The 16,604-nt window shown below is 42.4% G+C and overlaps 26 non-coding genes across 26 annotated transcripts; all 26 read left to right on the plus strand.

Moving 5' to 3' along the window:
- The first annotated feature begins 116 nt into the window (after positions 1–116).
- trnaf-gaa (transfer RNA phenylalanine (anticodon GAA)) lies at positions 117–189 on the plus strand. The gene has a single exon. It is a non-coding gene; the product is annotated as a tRNA-Phe (tRNA).
- A 313-nt stretch (positions 190–502) lies between these two features.
- Positions 503–575, plus strand: trnaf-gaa (transfer RNA phenylalanine (anticodon GAA)). Its single transcript has one exon. It is a non-coding gene; the product is annotated as a tRNA-Phe (tRNA).
- A 313-nt stretch (positions 576–888) lies between these two features.
- trnaf-gaa (transfer RNA phenylalanine (anticodon GAA)) lies at positions 889–961 on the plus strand. The gene has a single exon. It is a non-coding gene; the product is annotated as a tRNA-Phe (tRNA).
- A 312-nt stretch (positions 962–1,273) lies between these two features.
- Positions 1,274–1,346, plus strand: trnaf-gaa (transfer RNA phenylalanine (anticodon GAA)). Its single transcript has one exon. It is a non-coding gene; the product is annotated as a tRNA-Phe (tRNA).
- A 313-nt stretch (positions 1,347–1,659) lies between these two features.
- On the plus strand, positions 1,660–1,732 carry trnaf-gaa (transfer RNA phenylalanine (anticodon GAA)). Its single transcript has one exon. It is a non-coding gene; the product is annotated as a tRNA-Phe (tRNA).
- A 313-nt stretch (positions 1,733–2,045) lies between these two features.
- On the plus strand, positions 2,046–2,118 carry trnaf-gaa (transfer RNA phenylalanine (anticodon GAA)). Its single transcript has one exon. It is a non-coding gene; the product is annotated as a tRNA-Phe (tRNA).
- Positions 2,119–2,431: 313 nt separating this feature from the next.
- Positions 2,432–2,504, plus strand: trnaf-gaa (transfer RNA phenylalanine (anticodon GAA)). Its single transcript has one exon. It is a non-coding gene; the product is annotated as a tRNA-Phe (tRNA).
- Positions 2,505–2,817: 313 nt separating this feature from the next.
- Positions 2,818–2,890, plus strand: trnaf-gaa (transfer RNA phenylalanine (anticodon GAA)). Its single transcript has one exon. It is a non-coding gene; the product is annotated as a tRNA-Phe (tRNA).
- A 313-nt stretch (positions 2,891–3,203) lies between these two features.
- trnaf-gaa (transfer RNA phenylalanine (anticodon GAA)) lies at positions 3,204–3,276 on the plus strand. Its single transcript has one exon. It is a non-coding gene; the product is annotated as a tRNA-Phe (tRNA).
- Positions 3,277–3,588: 312 nt separating this feature from the next.
- On the plus strand, positions 3,589–3,661 carry trnaf-gaa (transfer RNA phenylalanine (anticodon GAA)). The gene has a single exon. It is a non-coding gene; the product is annotated as a tRNA-Phe (tRNA).
- Positions 3,662–3,974: 313 nt separating this feature from the next.
- trnaf-gaa (transfer RNA phenylalanine (anticodon GAA)) lies at positions 3,975–4,047 on the plus strand. The gene has a single exon. It is a non-coding gene; the product is annotated as a tRNA-Phe (tRNA).
- A 313-nt stretch (positions 4,048–4,360) lies between these two features.
- Positions 4,361–4,433, plus strand: trnaf-gaa (transfer RNA phenylalanine (anticodon GAA)). Its single transcript has one exon. It is a non-coding gene; the product is annotated as a tRNA-Phe (tRNA).
- Positions 4,434–4,745: 312 nt separating this feature from the next.
- On the plus strand, positions 4,746–4,818 carry trnaf-gaa (transfer RNA phenylalanine (anticodon GAA)). Its single transcript has one exon. It is a non-coding gene; the product is annotated as a tRNA-Phe (tRNA).
- Positions 4,819–5,131: 313 nt separating this feature from the next.
- On the plus strand, positions 5,132–5,204 carry trnaf-gaa (transfer RNA phenylalanine (anticodon GAA)). The gene has a single exon. It is a non-coding gene; the product is annotated as a tRNA-Phe (tRNA).
- Positions 5,205–5,516: 312 nt separating this feature from the next.
- Positions 5,517–5,589, plus strand: trnaf-gaa (transfer RNA phenylalanine (anticodon GAA)). The gene has a single exon. It is a non-coding gene; the product is annotated as a tRNA-Phe (tRNA).
- A 313-nt stretch (positions 5,590–5,902) lies between these two features.
- trnaf-gaa (transfer RNA phenylalanine (anticodon GAA)) lies at positions 5,903–5,975 on the plus strand. Its single transcript has one exon. It is a non-coding gene; the product is annotated as a tRNA-Phe (tRNA).
- Positions 5,976–6,288: 313 nt separating this feature from the next.
- Positions 6,289–6,361, plus strand: trnaf-gaa (transfer RNA phenylalanine (anticodon GAA)). Its single transcript has one exon. It is a non-coding gene; the product is annotated as a tRNA-Phe (tRNA).
- Positions 6,362–6,673: 312 nt separating this feature from the next.
- trnaf-gaa (transfer RNA phenylalanine (anticodon GAA)) lies at positions 6,674–6,746 on the plus strand. The gene has a single exon. It is a non-coding gene; the product is annotated as a tRNA-Phe (tRNA).
- Positions 6,747–7,059: 313 nt separating this feature from the next.
- Positions 7,060–7,132, plus strand: trnaf-gaa (transfer RNA phenylalanine (anticodon GAA)). Its single transcript has one exon. It is a non-coding gene; the product is annotated as a tRNA-Phe (tRNA).
- Positions 7,133–7,445: 313 nt separating this feature from the next.
- Positions 7,446–7,518, plus strand: trnaf-gaa (transfer RNA phenylalanine (anticodon GAA)). Its single transcript has one exon. It is a non-coding gene; the product is annotated as a tRNA-Phe (tRNA).
- A 313-nt stretch (positions 7,519–7,831) lies between these two features.
- On the plus strand, positions 7,832–7,904 carry trnaf-gaa (transfer RNA phenylalanine (anticodon GAA)). The gene has a single exon. It is a non-coding gene; the product is annotated as a tRNA-Phe (tRNA).
- A 312-nt stretch (positions 7,905–8,216) lies between these two features.
- Positions 8,217–8,289, plus strand: trnaf-gaa (transfer RNA phenylalanine (anticodon GAA)). The gene has a single exon. It is a non-coding gene; the product is annotated as a tRNA-Phe (tRNA).
- A 313-nt stretch (positions 8,290–8,602) lies between these two features.
- Positions 8,603–8,675, plus strand: trnaf-gaa (transfer RNA phenylalanine (anticodon GAA)). Its single transcript has one exon. It is a non-coding gene; the product is annotated as a tRNA-Phe (tRNA).
- Positions 8,676–8,987: 312 nt separating this feature from the next.
- trnaf-gaa (transfer RNA phenylalanine (anticodon GAA)) lies at positions 8,988–9,060 on the plus strand. The gene has a single exon. It is a non-coding gene; the product is annotated as a tRNA-Phe (tRNA).
- A 313-nt stretch (positions 9,061–9,373) lies between these two features.
- trnaf-gaa (transfer RNA phenylalanine (anticodon GAA)) lies at positions 9,374–9,446 on the plus strand. Its single transcript has one exon. It is a non-coding gene; the product is annotated as a tRNA-Phe (tRNA).
- Positions 9,447–9,759: 313 nt separating this feature from the next.
- Positions 9,760–9,832, plus strand: trnaf-gaa (transfer RNA phenylalanine (anticodon GAA)). The gene has a single exon. It is a non-coding gene; the product is annotated as a tRNA-Phe (tRNA).
- The last annotated feature ends 6,772 nt before the right edge of the window (positions 9,833–16,604 follow it).

The raw sequence follows: 16,604 nt of genomic DNA on the forward strand, positions 1-16,604 counted from the left end.
ACCAATTGAAAGGATTTACAGAGACCATTGATTCAAAATATGAATATTGTCAACAATTTTTAACACAGACCAACCAGTGGGTGATAGCAGCAATGTCACATGCCAAATGGTAACATGCCAAAATAGCTCAGTTGGGAGAGCGTTAGACTGAAGATCTAAAGGTCCCTGGTCCGATCCCGGGTTTCGGCAGCCGTTTGAATTTGAAGGTATCTGAAGTTTTAAAGAGTGCATGAGGCTGAAGAACTGAAAGGCTTTTGAAAGAGACCGACAAACAGGCTTCAGCACCGATGAGACAGGTATACCTGGCAACTTCTAACATGCTGTAATAGCTCAGTTACGGACAAGGTTAGGCTGAAGAGCTAAATGTCCCTCCATGACTACAATTGAAATGTTTTACAGAGACCATTGATTCAAAATATGAATATTGTCAACAATTTTTAACACAGACCAACCAGTGGGCGATAGCAGCAATGTCACAGGTATACAAGGCAAATGGTAACATGCCGAAATAGCTCAGTTGGGAGAGCGTTAGACTGAAGATCTAAAGGTCCCTGGTCCAATCCCGGGTTTCGGCAGCCGTTTGAATTTGAAAGTATCTGAAGTTTTAAAGAGAGCATGAGGCTGTAGAACTGAAAGCCTTTTGACAGAGACCGACAAACAGGCTTCAACACCGATGACACAGGTATACCTGGCAACTTCTAACATGCTGTAATAGCTCAGTTACGGACAAGGTTAGGCTGAAGAGCTAAATGTCCCTCCCTTACTACAATTGAAATGTTTTACAGACACCATTGATTCAAAATATGAATATTGTCAACAATTTTTAACACAGACCAACCAGTGGGTGATAGGAGCAATGTCACAGGTATACATGGCAACTTGTAACACGCCGAAATAGCTCAGTTGGGAGAGCGTTAGACTGAAGATCTAAAGGTCCCTGGTCCGATCCCGGGTTTCGGCAACCGTTTGAATTTCAAGGTATCTAAAGTTTTAAAGAGTGCATGAGGCTGAAGAACTGAAAGCGTTTTGACAGAGACCGACAAATAGGCTTCAGCACCGATGAGGCAGGTATACCTGGCAATTCTAACATGCCGTAATAGCTCAGTTAGGGACAACGTTAGGCTGAAGAGCTAAAAGTCCCTGCCTGAAAACAATTGAAAGGTTTTACAGACACCATTGATTCAAAATATGAATATTGTCAACAATTTTTAACACAGACCAACCAGTGGGTGATAGCAGCAATGTCACAGGTATACATGGCAAATGGTAACATGCCGAAATAGCTCAGTTGGGAGAGCGTTAGACTGAAGATCTAAAGGTCCCTGGTCCGATCCCGGGTTTCGGCAGCCGTTTGAATTTGAAAGTATCTGAAGTTTTAAAGAGAGCATGAGGCTGTAGAACTGAAAGCCTTTTGACAGAGACCGACAAACAGGCTTCAACACCGATGACACAGGTATACCTGGCAACTTCTAACATGCTGTAATAGCTCAGTTACGGACAAGGTTAGGCTGAAGAGCTAAATGTCCCTCCCTGACTACAATTGAAATGTTTTACAGACACCATTGATTCAAAATATGAATATTGTCAACAATTTTTAACACAGACCAACCAGTGGGTGATAGGAGCAATGTCACAGGTATACATGGCAACTTGTAACACGCCGAAATAGCTCAGTTGGGAGAGCGTTAGACTGAAGATCTAAAGGTCCTTGGTCCGATCCCGGGTTTCGGCAACCGTTTGAATTTCAAGGTATCTGAAGTTTTAAAGAGTGCATGAGGCTGAAGAACTGAAAGCCTTTTGACAGAGACCGACAAACAGGCTTCAGCACCGATGAGACCGGTATACCTGGCAACTTCTAACATGCTGTAATAGCTCAGTTGCGGACAAGGTTAGGCTGAAGAGCTAAATCTCCCTCCCTGACTACAATTGAAATGTTTTACAGAGACCATTGATTCAAAATATGAATATTGTCAACAATTTTTATCACAGACCAACCAGTGGGTGATAGGAGCAATGTCACAGGTATACATGGCAACTTGTAACACGCCGAAATAGCTCAGTTGGGAGAGCGTTAGACTGAAGATCTAAAGGTCCCTGGTCCGATCCCGGGTTTCGGCAGCCGTTTGAATTTGAAGGTATCTGAAGTTTTAAAGAGTGCATGAGGCTGAAGAACTGAAAGGCTTTTGACAGAGACCGACAAACAGGCTTCAGCACCGATGAGACAGGTATACCTGGCAACTTCTAACATGCTGTAATAGCTCAGTTACGGACAAGGTTAGGCTGAAGAGCTAAATGTCCCTCCCTGACTACAATTGAAATGTTTTACAGAGACCATTGATTCAAAATATGAATATTGTCAACAATTTTTAACACAGACCAACCAGTGGACGATAGCAGCAATGTCACAGGTATACATGGCAAATGGTAACATGCCGAAATAGCTCAGTTGGGAGAGCGTTAGACTGAAGATCTAAAGGTCCCTGGTCCGATCCCGGGTTTCGGCAGCCGTTTGAATTTGAAAGTATCTGAAGTTTTAAAGAGAGCATGAGGCTGTAGAACTGAAAGCCTTTTGACAGAGACCGACAAACAGGCTTCAGCACCGATGACACAGGTATACCTGGCAACTTCTAACATGCTGTAATAGCTCAGTTACGGACAAGGTTAGGCTGAAGAGCTAAATGTCCCTCCCTGTCTACAATTGAAATGTTTTACAGACACCATTGATTCAAAATATGAATATTGTCAACAATTTTTAACACAGACCAACCAGTGGGTGATAGGAGCAATGTCACAGGTATACATGGCAACTTGTAACACGCCGAAATAGCTCAGTTGGGAGAGCGTTAGACTGAAGATCTAAAGGTCCCTGGTCCGATCCCGGGTTTCGGCAACCGTTTGAATTTCAAGGTATCTAAAGTTTTAAAGAGTGCATGAGGCTGAAGAACTGAAAGCGTTTTGACAGAGACCGACAAACAGGCTTCAGCACTTATGAGACAGGTATACCTGGCAACTTCTAACATGTCGTAATAGCTCACTTACGGACAACGTTAGGCTGAAGAGCTAAAAGTCCCTGCCTGATAACATTTGAAAGGTTTTACAGAGACCATTGATTCAAAATATGAATATTGTCAACAATTTTTAACACAGACCAACCAGTGGGTGATAGCAGCAATGTCACAGGTATACATGGCAAATGGTAACATGCCGAAATAGCTCAGTTGGGAGAGCGTTAGACTGAAGATCTAAAGGTCCCTGGTCCGATCCCGGGTTTCGGCAGCCGTTTGAATTTGAAAGTATCTGAAGTTTTAAAGAGAGCATGAGGCTGAAGAACTGAGAGGCTTTTGACAGAGACCGACAAATAGGCTTCAGCACCGATGAGGCAGGTATACCTGGCAATTCTAACATGCCGTAATAGCTCAGTTAGGGACAACGTTAGGCTGAAGAGCTAAAGGTCCCTGCCTGAAAACAATTGAAAGGTTTTACAGACACCATTGATTCAAAATATGAATATTGTCAACAATTTTTATCACAGACCAACCAGTGGGTGATAGGAGCAATGTCACAGGTATACATGGCAACTTGTAACACGCCGAAATAGCTCAGTTGGGAGAGCGTTAGACTGAAGATCTAAAGGTCCCTGGTCCGATCCCGGGTTTCGGCAGCCGTTTGAATTTGAAAGTATCTGAAGTTTTAAAGAGAGCATGAGGCTGTAGAACTGAAAGCCTTTTGACAGAGACCGACAAACAGGCTTCAACACCGATGACACAGGTATACCTGGCAACTTCTAACATGCTGTAATAGCTCAGTTACGGACAAGGTTAGGCTGAAGAGCTAAATGTCCCTCCCTGACTACAATTGAAATGTTTTACAGACACCATTGATTCAAAATATGAATATTGTCAACAATTTTTAACACAGACCAACCAGTGGGTGATAGGAGCAATGTCACAGGTATACATGGCAACTTGTAACACGCCGAAATAGCTCAGTTGGGAGAGCGTTAGACTGAAGATCTAAAGGTCCTTGGTCCGATCCCGGGTTTCGGCAACCGTTTGAATTTCAAGGTATCTGAAGTTTTAAAGAGTGCATGAGGCTGAAGAACTGAAAGCCTTTTGACAGAGACCGACAAACAGGCTTCAGCACCGATGAGACCGGTATACCTGGCAACTTCTAACATGCTGTAATAGCTCAGTTGCGGACAAGGTTAGGCTGAAGAGCTAAATCTCCCTCCCTGACTACAATTGAAATGTTTTACAGAGACCATTGATTCAAAATATGAATATTGTCAACAATTTTTAACACAGACCAACCAGTGGGTGATAGCAGCAATGTCAGAGTTATACATGGCAACTTGTAACACGCCGAAATAGCTCAGTTGGGAGAGCGTTAGACTGAAGATCTAAAGGTCCCTGGTCCGATCCCGGGTTTCGGCAACCGATTGAATTTGAATGTATCTAAAGTTTTAAAGAGTGCATGAGGCTGATGAACTGAAAGCGTTTTGACAGAGACCGACAAACAGGCTTCCGCACTGATGAGACAGGTATACCTGGCAATTCTAACATGCCGTAATAGCTCAGTTAGGGACAACGTTAGGCTGAAGAGCTAAAGGTCCCTGCCTGATAACAATTGAAAGGATTTACAGAGACCATTGATTCAAAATATGAATATTGTCAACAATTTTTAACACAGACCAACCAGTGGGTGATAGCAGCAATGTCACAGGTATACATGGCAACTTGTAACACGCCGAAATAGCTCAGTTGGGAGAGCGTTAGACTGAAGATCTAAAGGTCCCTGGTCCGATCCCGGGTTTCGGCAGCCGTTTGAATTTGAAAGTATCTGAAGTTTTAAAGAGAGCATGAGGCTGAAGAACTGAAAGCCTTTTGACAGAGACCGACAAACAGGCTTCAGCACCGATGAGACAGGTATACCTGGCAACTTCTAACATGCCGTAATAGCTCAGTTACGGACAACGTTAGGCTGAAGAGCTAAAAGTCCCTGCCTGATAACATTTGAAAGGTTTTACAGAGACCATTGATTCAAAATATGAATATTGTCAACAATTTTTAACACAGACCAACCAGTGGGTGATAGCAGCAATGTCACAGGTATACATGGCAAATGGTAACATGCCGAAATAGCTCAGTTGGGAGAGCGTTAGACTGAAGATCTAAAGGTCCCTGGTCCGATCCCGGGTTTCGGCAGCCGTTTGAATTTGAAAGTATCTGAAGTTTTAAAGAGAGCATGAGGCTGAAGAACTGAGAGGCTTTTGACAGAGACCGACAAATAGGCTTCAGCACCGATGAGGCAGGTATACCTGGCAATTCTAACATGCCGTAATAGCTCAGTTAGGGACAACGTTAGGCTGAAGAGCTAAAGGTCCCTGCCTGAAAACAATTGAAAGGTTTTACAGACACCATTGATTCAAAATATGAATATTGTCAACAATTTTTATCACAGACCAACCAGTGGGTGATAGGAGCAATGTCACAGGTATACATGGCAACTTGTAACACGCCGAAATAGCTCAGTTGGGAGAGCGTTAGACTGAAGATCTAAAGGTCCCTGGTCCGATCCCGGGTTTCGGCAGCCGTTTGAATTTGAAAGTATCTGAAGTTTTAAAGAGAGCATGAGGCTGTAGAACTGAAAGCCTTTTGACAGAGACCGACAAACAGGCTTCAACACCGATGACACAGGTATACCTGGCAACTTCTAACATGCTGTAATAGCTCAGTTACGGACAAGGTTAGGCTGAAGAGCTAAATGTCCCTCCCTGACTACAATTGAAATGTTTTACAGACACCATTGATTCAAAATATGAATATTGTCAACAATTTTTAACACAGACCAACCAGTGGGTGATAGGAGCAATGTCACAGGTATACATGGCAACTTGTAACACGCCGAAATAGCTCAGTTGGGAGAGCGTTAGACTGAAGATCTAAAGGTCCTTGGTCCGATCCCGGGTTTCGGCAACCGTTTGAATTTCAAGGTATCTGAAGTTTTAAAGAGTGCATGAGGCTGAAGAACTGAAAGCCTTTTGACAGAGACCGACAAACAGGCTTCAGCACCGATGAGACCGGTATACCTGGCAACTTCTAACATGCTGTAATAGCTCAGTTGCGGACAAGGTTAGGCTGAAGAGCTAAATCTCCCTCCCTGACTACAATTGAAATGTTTTACAGAGACCATTGATTCAAAATATGAATATTGTCAACAATTTTTAACACAGACCAACCAGTGGGTGATAGCAGCAATGTCAGAGTTATACATGGCAACTTGTAACACGCCGAAATAGCTCAGTTGGGAGAGCGTTAGACTGAAGATCTAAAGGTCCCTGGTCCGATCCCGGGTTTCGGCAACCGATTGAATTTGAATGTATCTAAAGTTTTAAAGAGTGCATGAGGCTGATGAACTGAAAGCGTTTTGACAGAGACCGACAAACAGGCTTCCGCACTGATGAGACAGGTATACCTGGCAATTCTAACATGCCGTAATAGCTCAGTTAGGGACAACGTTAGGCTGAAGAGCTAAAGGTCCCTGCCTGATAACAATTGAAAGGATTTACAGAGACCATTGATTCAAAATATGAATATTGTCAACAATTTTTAACACAGACCAACCAGTGGGTGATAGCAGCAATGTCACAGGTATACATGGCAACTTGTAACACGCCGAAATAGCTCAGTTGGGAGAGCGTTAGACTGAAGATCTAAAGGTCCCTGGTCCGATCCCGGGTTTCGGCAGCCGTTTGAATTTGAAAGTATCTGAAGTTTTAAAGAGAGCATGAGGCTGAAGAACTGAAAGCCTTTTGACAGAGACCGACAAACAGGCTTCAGCACCGATGAGACAGGTATACCTGGCAACTTCTAACATGCCGTAATAGCTCAGTTACGGACAACGTTAGGCTGAAGAGCTAAAAGTCCCTGCCTGATAACATTTGAAAGGTTTTACAGAGACCATTGATTCTAAATATGAATATTGTCAACAATTTTTAACACAGACCAACCAGTGGGCGATAGCAGCAATGTCACAGGTATACATGGCAAATGGTAACATGCCGAAATAGCTCAGTTGGGAGAGCGTTAGACTGAAGATCTAAAGGTCCTTGGTCCGATCCCGGGTTTCGGCAGCCGTTTGAATTTGAAAGTATCTGAAGTTTTAAAGAGAGCATGAGGCTGTAGAACTGAAAGCCTTTTGACAGAGACCGACAAACAGGCTTCAGCACCGATGACACAGGTATACCTGGCAACTTCTAACATGCTGTAATAGCTCAGTTACGGACAAGGTTAGGCTGAAGAGCTAAATGTCCCTCCCTGACTACAATTGAAATGTTTTACAGACACCATTGATTCAAAATATGAATATTGTCAACAATTTTTATCACAGACCAACCAGTGGGTGATAGGAGCAATGTCACAGGTATACATGGCAACTTGTAACACGCCGAAATAGCTCAGTTGGGAGAGCGTTAGACTGAAGATCTAAAGGTCCCTGGTCCGATCCCGGGTTTCGGCAACCATTTGAATTTCAAGATATCTGAAGTTTTAAAGAGTGCATGAGGCTGAAGAACTGAAAGCCTTTTGACAGAGACCGACAAACAGGCTTCAGCACCGATGAGACCGGTATACCTGGCAACTTCTAACATGCTGTAATAGCTCAGTTACGGACAAGGTTAGGCTGAAGAGCTAAAGGTCCCGGCCTGATAACAATTGAAATGTTTTACAGAGACCATTGATTCAAAATATGAATATGGTCAACAATTTTTAACACAGACCAACCAGTGGGTGATAGCAGCAATGTCACAGGTATACATGGCAAATGGTAACATGCCGAAATAGCTCAGTTGGGAGAGCGTTAGACTGAAGATCTAAAGGTCCCTGGTCCGATCCCGGGTTTCGGCAGCCGTTTGAATTTGAAAGTATCTGAAGTTTTAAAGAGAGCATGAGGCTGAAGAACTGAAAGGCTTTTGACAGAGACCGACAAACAGGCTTCAGCACCGATGAGGCAGGTATACCTGGCAATTCTAACATGCCGTAATAGCTCAGTTAGGGACAACGTTAGGCTGAAGAGCTAAAGGTCCCTGCCTGATAACAATTGAAAGGTTTTACAGAGACCATTGATTCAAAATATGAATATTGTCAACAATTTTTAACACAGACCAACCAGTGGGTGATAGCAGCAATGTCACAGGTATACATGGCAACTTGTAACACGCCGAAATAGCTCAGTTGGGAGAGCGTTAGACTGAAGATCTAAAGGTCCCTGGTCCGATCCCGGGTTTCGGCAGCAGTTTGAATTTGAAAGTATCTGAAGTTTTAAAGAGAGCATGAGGCTGAAGAACTGAAAGGCTTTTGACAGAGACCGACAAACAGGCTTCAGCACCGATGAGACAGGTATACCTGGCAACTTCTAACATGCCGTAATAGCTCAGTTACGGACAACTTTAGGCTGAAGAGCTAAAAGTCCCTGCCTGATAACATTTGAAAGGTTTTACAGAGACCATTGATTCAAAATATGAATATTGTCAACAATTTTTAACACAGACCAACCAGTGGGTGATAGCAGCAATGTCACAGGTATACATGGCAAATGGTAACATGCCGAAATAGCTCAGTTGGGAGAGCGTTAGACTGAAGATCTAAAGGTCCCTGGTCCGATCCCGGGTTTCGGCAGCCGTTTGAATTTGAAAGTATCTGAAGTTTTAAAGAGAGCATGAGGCTGTAGAACTGAAAGCCTTTTGACAGAGACCGACAAACAGGCTTCAGCACCGATGACACAGGTATACCTGGCAACTTCTAACATGCTGTAATAGCTCAGTTACGGACAAGGTTAGGCTGAAGAGCTAAATGTCCCTCCCTGACTACAATTGAAATGTTTTACAGACACCATTGATTCAAAATATGAATATTGTCAACAATTTTAACACAGACCAACCAGTGGGTGATAGGAGCAATGTCACAGGTATACATGGCAACTTGTAACACGCCGAAATAGCTCAGTTGGGAGAGCGTTAGACTGAAGATCTAAAGGTCCCTGGTCCGATCCCGGGTTTCGGCAACCGTTTGAATTTCAAGGTATCTGAAGTTTTAAAGAGTGCATGAGGCTGAAGAACTGAAAGCCTTTTGACAGAGACCGACAAACAGGCTTCAGCACCGATGAGACAGGTATACCTGGCAACTTCTAACATGCTGTAATAGCTCAGTTATGGACAAGGTTAGGCTGAAGAGCTAAATGTCCCTCCCTGACTACAATTGAAATGTTTTACAGAGACCATTGATTCAAAATATGAATATTTTCAACAATTTTTAACACAGACCAACCATTGGGTGATAGCAGCAATGTCACAGGTATACATGGCAACTTAAAACACGCCGAAATAGCTCAGTTGGGAGAGTGTTAGACTGAAGATCTGAAGGTCCCTGGTCCGATCCCGGGTTTCTGCAGCCGTTTGAATTTAAAAGTATCTGAAGTTTTAAAGATAGCATGAGACTGAAGAACTGAAAGCCTTTTGACAGAGACCGACAAACAGGCTTCAGCACCGATGAGGCAGGTATACCTGGCAACTTCTAACGTGCCGTAATAGCTCAGTTAGGGACAACGTTAGGCTGAAGAGCTAAAGGTCCCTGCCTGATAACAATTGAAAGGTTTTACAGAGACCATTGATTCAAAATATGAATATTGTCAACAATTTTTAACACAGACCAACCAGTGGGTGATAGCAGCAATGTCAGAGTTATACATGGCAACTTGTGACACGCCGAAATAGCTCAGTTGGGAGAGCGTTAGACTGAAGATCTAAAGGTCCCTGGTCCGATCCCGGGTTTCGGCAGCCATTTGAATTTGAAAGTATCTGAAGTTTTAAAGAGAGCATGAGGCTGAAGAACTGAAAGCTTTTTGACAGAGACCGACAAACAGGTTGCAGCACCGATGAGGCAGGTGTACCTGGCAACTTCTAACATGCCGTAATAGCTCAGTTAGGGACAACTTTAGGCTGAAGAGCTAAAGGTCCCTGCCTGATAACAATTGAAAGGTTTTAAAAGTTTTACAGAAACCATTGATTCAAAATATGAATATTGTCAACAATTTTTAACACAGACCAACCAGTGGGTGATAGCAGCAATGTCACAGGTATACATGGCAATTTGTAACACGCCGAAATAGTTCAGTTGGGAGAGCGTTAGACTGAAGATCTAAAGGTCCCTGGTTGCAGCACCGATGAGGCAGGTACACCTGGCAACTTCTAACATGCCGTAATAGCTCAGTTTGACACAGACCGGCCAGTAGGTGGCAGTACCAATGTGACAGGTACAGTGGGGAGAACAAGTATTTGATACACTGCCGATTTTGCAGGTTTTCCCACTTGAAAAGCATGTAGAAGTCTGTAATTTTTATCATAGGTACTCTTCAACTGTGAGTGATGGAATCAAAAAAAAAATCCAGAATCACATTGTATGATTTGTAAGTAATTAATTTGCCTTTTATTGCATGACATAAGTATTTGATACATCAGAAAAACAGAACTTAATATTTGGTACAGAAACCTTTGTTTGCAATTACAGAGATCAGACGTTTCCTGTAGTTCTTGACCAGGTTTGCACACACTGCAGCAGGGATTTTGGCCCACTCCTCCATACAGATCTTCTCCAGATCCTTCAGGTTTCGGGGCTGTCGCTGGGCAATACGGACTTTCAGCTCCCTCCAAAGATTTTCTATTGGGTTCAGGTCTGGAGACTGGCTAGGCCAGTCCAGGGCCTTGAAATGCTTCTTACGGAGCCACTCCTTAGTTGCCCTGGCTGTGTGTTTCGGGTCGTTGTCATGCTGGAAGACCCAGCCACGACCCATCTTCAATGCTCTTACTGAGGGAAGGAGGTTGTTGGCCAAGATCTCGCGATACATGGCCCCATCCATCCTCCCCTCAATATGTTGCAGTCGTCCTGTCCCCTTTGCAGAAAAGCATCCCCAAAGAATGATGTTTCCACCTCCATGCTTCACGGTTGGGATGGTGTTCTTGCGGTTGTACTCATCCTTCTTCTTCCTCCAAACACAGCGAATGGAGTTTATAGTAGGGGGGCCTACTACTTTTGGCAATTTTGGAATGTTAATTTTTGTAAACTTGTATATCTTGTTTCTTTATGTTCCCAGGATGCCAAAAAAACATGTTTACAATTTTTTTGGTCGGGTTTAGCATGTGTAATTAGCATAATCAGCTAATTAATTGCCAAAAACGGAAATGACGATAACGTCGCTTCTAGGTAACTTATAAAAGTGATCTAAGAGACAAAGTCCATGTTTGTGATGACCAGAAATTCAACTATTACCACTGTGAGGTCATACAACCTTTCTTAATTAGCATGATTAGCATAGATTATGCAAAAACTAAGTGGAAATCAGCAAATTGCTGTATTTATTATGTTTAGTAAGCCTCTCACAGACTCTTAAGGATTGTTATCTTCCTATAAATAAATCATACACCATATGACTATGTAATAATTGTTATAATCACACCAAAACCATAAACAGCTACATGTTTTAGCTTTATGTTAATTATCAAACCGTTTATAAAATAACGAACATGACAAATGGTCACAGAATTATCACATCATTTTAATATTTACACAATGATTTCAAACACATTCACATCAAAGGGTCTCCATCTTCATCATCATCATCATCATCAATCCCCAACAGTGCCTTACTGACATTATCACAGACCTCTTCATCTGCCCCACACATGCACAACTCAGAGCAGTTCAAATTTTGCGATCTACAAGAACAATGTGACACACACTTGGATTTCTTGCAGCCACATTTGATCAGTTGAGTAATTGTTCCTGGGGCTGGGGGATCCCTTGTCGTGACTGGGACCAGGTGATCTCCATCAGTCTCCCATCCATACTCGGTTGCTGCGGGCATCTGTGGGTTAGGGATGTGGTCCTGATCCCATACCATCGCCTGGTAATGTGCACGGGCAATTGCTTGGTGCAATGCTCCATTTGTAGGTGGAAGCTTCTCTGACTCTAACTGTTTTCTTGTAAATAACCTCCATCTTAGCTCACTAACGTCCACAAGATTTGTTCCAGGCTCATATAGCTGGTAAACAAATGCTTCAATCTTTTTTTCAGTATCAAGACTGAGCTTTGTTGTAGCTCCGAGAGCAGCAAATGCAGATATTACCTCCTCAGGACACCTGTTTAGGGCTTGCCAAAAGGTTAACTTCCCCTTTCCAGCAAAATGACCTGTCTGGTCTGCTCCAGAGAAGGCATGGAAACCTGGTAAGGCTGAAGTCCTAGTTTTGCCCCAATGCCTGCACTACTGGTGAGATGATGCGTTTTTTGTTCCCCACACCTGTGACAAAATAGCTGTCCTTGCAGAGCTGATGGTACCGTCGGATTGCAAGAACAAATACATCAGTGTCAGGGGACTCAATGTAGAGCTGTGTTGCTCCTCTTCGTGCAGCATCCAGGCTGTGCAGGATTATCTGTGTGTCGGCCTCTTCCTGTGAGCTGTGGAGATGTTTAACATCTATAGAGTTGGAGCTGACATCCTGCCTTGACGTGATTATGAAAACATTCGGTTTCCCCTGGAAGTGTTCAAGGGCTTTCTTAGCAAGGTAGACTGTCAGCTCATCCTTGGTGCTAGTACTTGACAAGAATTGTTTTTCTGACACCTTCCCTATCGGTGTGTTGTCTTCCACATGATAAGTGGTACAAGTTTTGCCACCCTGACGTCGCTTGCGTGTTGCCTCCTTCAGTGAACATACAATATCATAGCGGTCAAACACTACATGAATCTCACTATGGTCCTTGGTCTTCCTGACCAGTGTGGCTATGAAGTGGTCAGCCCACTGGGAACATGTCTTGATCCATGGTGGCTTTCCCATTGCCTGTAGAAGTGCCATTCCATCTATGACAGTTACACTCTTAGCTGGCAGGGGACAACTGTCAGTGATAGCATTCTGTGGTTGCTGATCAACACCAACATCACCAGTCATCTTCTCATTCGGCAGCCCCTCGAGAATGGTCATGAGCTTGCTCTTGTCTGTGCAGGGCCGCAGGTCACCAGTCACTGTAAAGAGGGCACGTGGTTTGGCAGTGAATTCGTGCTGGCCAATGGCTTCATTGAGATTGATCTCTGGCCGTGATCAAGCCACAATCAGCATTCGAGCAAACAGTGACCTGTCATCCTTCAATTCCACCACCTGGTCAGCGAGCTTGTGCTTCACCACTTTTCCTGCACTCTTCCACGTCTTCAGTTTCATTCTGGCCCAGACACTAACTTCATTTTTGTTAATCCGATCATTCACAAAAGCAACATAGTTCTGCTGGCCAATTTCTTCTTGGCTACATACATCTTTCTCCACATGGGGTGGCATCACAACTTTTGTGATGATATTGGGTAGGTCTTTGCCATCATATGTGAAAGGATTCAAAGATGACTTGATCACATGCTTCAATCGAAGGAATCGTTCGGTGGTGGAGTTTTTACTCTCTTTCACACTCTTTCACACGTGCATATTCAGATTATGAAATGTGGTATGACTTCACAGTGGTAACAGTTGAATTCCTGGTCATTACAAACATGGATTTAGACTCTTAGAACATCTGTATATGTTACCTAGAAGCAAAGATACTGTCATTTTCGTTTTTGGCAATTAATTAGCTAATTATGCTAATTACACATGCTAAAATTGACCTAAAAAATTGTAAACATGTTTTTTTGGCATCCTGAGACCCCCAAGAATAAAGATATGCAAGTTTACAAAAATTAACATTCCAAAATCACCAGCATCAGAATCTGATGAGTAGGCCCCCCTACTATTAGACCAAAAAGCTCTATTTTAGTCTCATCAGACCACATGACCTTCTCCCATTCCTCCTCTGGATCATCCAGATGGTCATTGGCAAACTTCAGACGGGCCTTGACATGCACTGGCTTGAACAGGGGGACCTTGCGTGCGCTGCAGGATTTTAATCCATGACGGCGTAGTGTGTTACTAATGGTTTTCTTTGAGACTGTGGTCCCAGCTCTCTTCAGGTCATTGACCAGGTCCTGCCGTGTAGTTCTGGGCTGATCCCTAACCTTCCACATGATCATTGATGCCCCACGAGGTGAGATTTTGCATGGAGCCCCAGACCGAGGGAGATTGACCGTCATCTTGAACTTCTTCCATTTTCTAATAATTGCGCCAACAGTTGTTGCCTTTCACCAAGCTGCTTGCCTATTGTCCTGTAGCCCATCCCAGCCTTGTGCAGGTCTACAATTTTATCCCTGATGTCCTTACACAGCTCTCTGGTCTTGGCCATTGTGGAGAGGTTGGAGTTTGTTTGATTGAGTGTGTGGACAGGTGTCTTTTATACAGGTAACGAGTTCAAACAGGTGCAGTTAATACAGGTAATGAGTGGAGAACAGGAGAGCTTCTTAAAGAAGAACTAACAGGTCTGTGAGAGCCGGAAGTCTTACTGGTTGACAGGTGATCAAATACTTATGTCATGCAATAAAATGCAAATTAATTACTTAAAAATCATACAATGTGATTCTGGATTTTTTTTTAGATTCCATCACTCACAGTTGAAGAGTACCTATGATAAAAATTACAGACTTCTACATGCTTTTCAAGTGGGAAAACCTGCAAAATCGGCAGTGTATCAAATACTTGTTCTCCCCACTGTATACTTGACAACTTCTAGCATCCCAAAGTACGTCAGTTGGGAGAGAGTTAGACTGAAGTTTTAAAGGTCCCTTGCTAATATGAGTTAAAAGGTGTTCACAGTCTGTCAAACAAATGACATTAAAATTAGATAATAGTTTAAATTTACATTAGCACCATGAGTCTGTTGGCTTTGGGTCTATTGAACATTGTTTTTCGAATGAACACAATTCTCATCACTCTCCACATCTCCACCTGGGAGACTTCTCTTCAAAACAACGAAAAAAGAAAATCTCAAAGTTGAATAAGGTAGACAGAAATATTTTCAGTCTTTGACAAATTATTGCGATATCTGCTATTGCCGATAAGAAAATAATCAAATGACGAAGGCTACTACTACTACTGTCATTTAGCAGACGCTTTTATCCAAATGTGTGAAAGAAACATTTCCTGTGAGTCTAATACTCAAACCGAAGCTGCCTTTCAACTATCATCTGACAGATGTACATAATATTTGAACTTTGAATAGGTAATTCTTTAAAGAGATTGTGTGGTTTAGTTCTTTAGTTGCGTGTGAAGCAGATTACCCTTGACTGGCAGCCTGTAACTCTGAACAGATTTCAGCCCCTGCCTAGCTGGCACCAATGCACAGAGGGAGCATGTCAGAAGCAAGGTGAGAAACTTAGTTCCACAAAAGAGAGCAAGTGAAAGCAAAGCGCTCCCTGCCTCTCCCATTCCTTGCCTCCTCTTCTGGGTTACACCAGCAAGATCAAACAGCTCTGAAGTGGGGAAGGCACCTTCAAATTGCTGTTATATATTTGTTTGAAATGTGGTTTTTCCTTTCTTGTCCTCGCACAGCCACTAGGGCAACTGCCTTTGATATCTACTTCAAGAGCTTGACCTCTCACCTCTGAAAAGGACATGACGTCCCTTGGTGGGTTACTCACAGTCAGGTGTTGTAGGAGAACCCTCCAAGCTAAAGATGAATCATCTTACTCATTTACACATTTTAAAATAAATAGTGTTTTCCTGCACTTAACTGCAGCCCAAGACAAGAGAGCAGTAGGAAGTCACAAACACAGCTACATCATGTTTTTTTGTTGTTTTTTTTCTTTCTTAAAAACTCAAAAGGTCGGCAGCTTTGATTTCAACTGTGAGCCCTAAAACGGAAATATTCCAATGGAACATAGACAGAGGTCATCTTTGAGACGTCTCATATATTTTGTTTTCTACATTGTTTTACACTGGTAAAAGAGATATCTAGTTTCATACTCGAACCTCTCACTCATGTTTTAGGTCTATCCATGGAAACTGGTATTGTTCCAAAGGATTTAAAAAAAGCAAAAATTACACCTTTATTTAAAACTGGTGATTCAGGAAATTTTACAAATTATCGTCCTGTGTCTATCTTACCTTGTTTTTCTAAAATTTTGGAGAAATTAATTTATAATAGAATTTTAAAACATCTAGATGAGCACAACATACTATACGAGCATCAGTATGGATTTAGAAAAGGTCACTCCACCTATATGGCATTATTGCAACTCACAGACAAAGTACATACAGCTATAAATGACAACAAATTTGCACTTGGTATTTTTTTAGATCTCAGTAAAGCATTTGACACAGTTAATTATGACATTTTGTTAGCTAAAATGAAACATTATGGCTTCCAAGGAAATATACTCAAATGGTTTGCAAATTATATGAGTGAGAGGGAACAATATGTAGTTATAAATGGTTGTGCCTCAAATATAACTCAGATATCATGCGGTGTTCCGCAAGGATCTATCTTAGGACCCTTATTATTTCTTATTTACATAAATGATTTTTCATCAGTTTGTAAATTTTCTTTTCCCATTTTATTTGCTGATGATACCAATATGATTTTATCACATACTGATTTACATACTCTAATTAATAATACAAATGAAGAAATGATGAGAATCTCAAA

Source organism: Cololabis saira, chromosome 8 (genome assembly GCF_033807715.1).
Source record: "Cololabis saira isolate AMF1-May2022 chromosome 8, fColSai1.1, whole genome shotgun sequence".
Lineage (NCBI taxonomy): Eukaryota > Metazoa > Chordata > Actinopteri > Beloniformes > Belonidae > Cololabis > Cololabis saira.